Below are 3,111 nucleotides of genomic sequence, written 5' to 3'. Positions count from 1 at the left end.
ATTGACTTTGTTTTCCCACCAAAAACTTTTCTTCCAATTGTGGGAACATATGATTTTCAGATGTGACGGATATTAAGTTTTGAGACTAAACCTAATTACTTTAGGATATTAGGGTCGACACATTTTCTTAAGAATGACCATTATTATGGTCAACTTTGTGAGTTAAATCTAATTGACTTATAAGATCCCCAATTATTCAGGTTGTTATTATGTGCTTCTAAATTTTTATTTGAGTTTTTACAGACTCTAGGACCTAATAATTCGGATCTCACTTTTGAGGAGTTGCAGCCTAAAGAAATTTATTTAGACCCTTTTATAGAACCTGAACCTGAACCACAATTAGATGTAGTTGTCTTAATAAGGAAACTAAGTAAGGGCATGCTAGTCTTGTTCACTTTCTTGGTTCATTGCAGTTTCCTTTGGTCAGCTCTATTTAGTTTTGAAGACCCACAGTTATTTCGACTGTTACTTTATGGTTCGAGTTGACTAACCCTTTCCTAAGTCTGGCTGAAGACTTTAAACTTAGCACTTCTTGGGAGGTATTCCATGCTCATACAACACGGTAATATCTTTCCTTAACTCTTTCACTTCAAATGGTAACAGTTTCTCCTTGTTCATGCTTTTAGTTTCATCTTTAGAACATTGAGGACAATGTTAGATTTAAGTTTGGGGGTATGGGAGAAACTTTTTAGTTGCAATTAATAAACTCCAGAGCCTAGAAATTTATGCGTATTCAGGATGGCACTAACTAATCTAAGTGGATGGAAGCATCTTGGTTGTAGGAGTTGAGGAACCAATCTGATTAGATGGAAACATCTATAGAGTCTATTCATAAAAGCACAGAGCTCAGGTGTTAGAAATAACATGATAGTTGCACCATATATCGTTGAGTCCTTTTCATTTCTTTTTTTTCATTTTATTTTTTCATTTTAAACTATGTTTCTCTAAGTGATTAGGTGGGGCACACGATTCAAGTTGTTACCACTGCTAGGGTGAATTAGAGTGACTGAGTTACTAAAAAAAAATATGACCGGACCAGTTAGACCCATCGGAATAAGTATTGACACTTGGATAGCAATATGCGTGTGTTCTCCCTGTTTCCGTCGCCTAAGCAAGCGTGGAATGCAGGACCCGTGGGAACTATTGTGTAATCTGCTGAAAAGAAGCATGCGCTTGGATCAAAAAGATCTATTCATGCCGTTAAGTTAAAAAAAAATGGTTATTGTTATGTGTAGTCAACTAATGGTTCCCTTGTATTTGCCAGTTTGTTGATCTAGATTTAAGTTATTGACCACCGGTTCCCTTGTATATGCCAGTTGTGTTGATATTAGTCAGACCGGTATCTCAGTCCATCAGGATAGGTTCATTCTGGCAGTGGCCTTCAGACAGATATGTGAAACATCGATCATTTGGATAACATCAAAACCATCAACATTTTTCTATTTCCATCTCCTTTTTCTATCCATATGATTAGTTTGACTCCGAATATGATGTCCATAGTGCAACTATCTGATTAGACCTCTGTCACTTATATGAATTTTAGTATGCTTGAGTGCAAACTCGTGTACATCAATTGGAATTTCGCATCAGGGTACTTCCTCCTATAGTCAATGATTGTATGCCAACCAAGGAGATTCTTTAGTGCCTTCCAAGGTTCTGCGTAAATAGCTAGGATCTGGAGTAAAAGTTTTGTAGGAACACCTCTGGTAAACCATCCCGAGTTTATAACTCGGTCTTTTTATTTTCTAGATTTATTTTTGCTCGAGGACTAGCAAGTAATAAGTTTGGGGGTATTTGATAGACGCATTTTTGTGTCTAATTTGTCCTCAATGTTTCGTATTGTTAGTACTTGTTTTTTTCCTTATTATGGTGTTTTGTGTGTTTTTAGGTATTTTTTGGAAATAAACATTTTTGGAAAAATCGGCTCGAAAAATTGCCCAGGGCACTCTTGGAGGACATTTGTTATTCGGACTCTCATCATTGGTTAAGGGGCACTCAATTACGAAGGGGCACCTTCGTTGAAATTTGCACCACAGCTATTGATTAAGGGGCGTCCTTTTCTTCCTCATTTAAAAATTTCTTTTGGCGGGAAACCTTTGGTTCTCAACTGTGTGTATTTGGTAATGATTCTTACGAGATTTTTGGAGATTTCTGGCACAGTAATGAGCTGGAAATATTGCGTCGTATCACAACAGGATTGTTAACAACATTAAATGCGATCAGATATGAAGATATCACGAGACAGGGAAGAGAGAATAATTTGGATGTCTCTCTGCTATTTTTGGGGGTTATGTGGGAAGGAAAGCAGAGGAGATATTCGGTTTTGATTCATTGTTATCCTAAAGATATCTTGACAGTTGTAGACACGGGCAAGAAGAGAAGAAAAGAAGGAATAAAATCTTCGCAAAGAAGGAAATTATCCCGTGGGGAATAAAAACAATAATGGAGAAGATACGGGAATTAAACTCGAGTTATGTCGATCCTCTGAGTATATATAAGGTGTTGGGGACTCAGAAAAAAGGTGTCGAGAGTTTTGGGAGCTAGGGAGAGCTAGAGAAGACGAAATCAGAGTTTAACAAAACTCTGTTTCTGCTGCTGCATGAAGATGAACACGAAGAACAATAGACTGTAAGAGATTGTCGTTCTTCAACAGTGACAACGACAGTGGATTGCGGGTCGTAGTTTCCCAAAGACTACAACATTTCATATGTATCGTTCTTGTGTGACGCTTCCTGTGGGTCACACATTAGCTGTTTACATCATTTTCTCTTCTTCTCATCATTTGTAAACCATTTTTGAGCCATAATAAATTATTTTGAGAGCATTTATACTATGATGAGCTAATTCCCTCGTAACCAAGGCAATGGAGGAAGCTATTCACGCAACATAAATGGGTAACTATTTCATTTAATTATATAATTCACCTAATCGCTGCTTTTGCAGAGTTTTAAATTGTTTGAATGATTGTCTTAATTATTTGTTATTCAGTTTGATAGGTTATGCTTGGTTTAATCTCTTGATAATCTATGCTTAAGGTTTACAAATAATGTTTGAGAATCTGTATGATTGATAGTGAATTAAAGATAAAAGAGGACTTAAGAATTTAATAGA

Source organism: Papaver somniferum, chromosome 7, assembly GCF_003573695.1.
Source record: "Papaver somniferum cultivar HN1 chromosome 7, ASM357369v1, whole genome shotgun sequence".
Lineage (NCBI taxonomy): Eukaryota > Viridiplantae > Streptophyta > Magnoliopsida > Ranunculales > Papaveraceae > Papaver > Papaver somniferum.
This window is presented reverse-complemented; position numbering follows the sequence as displayed.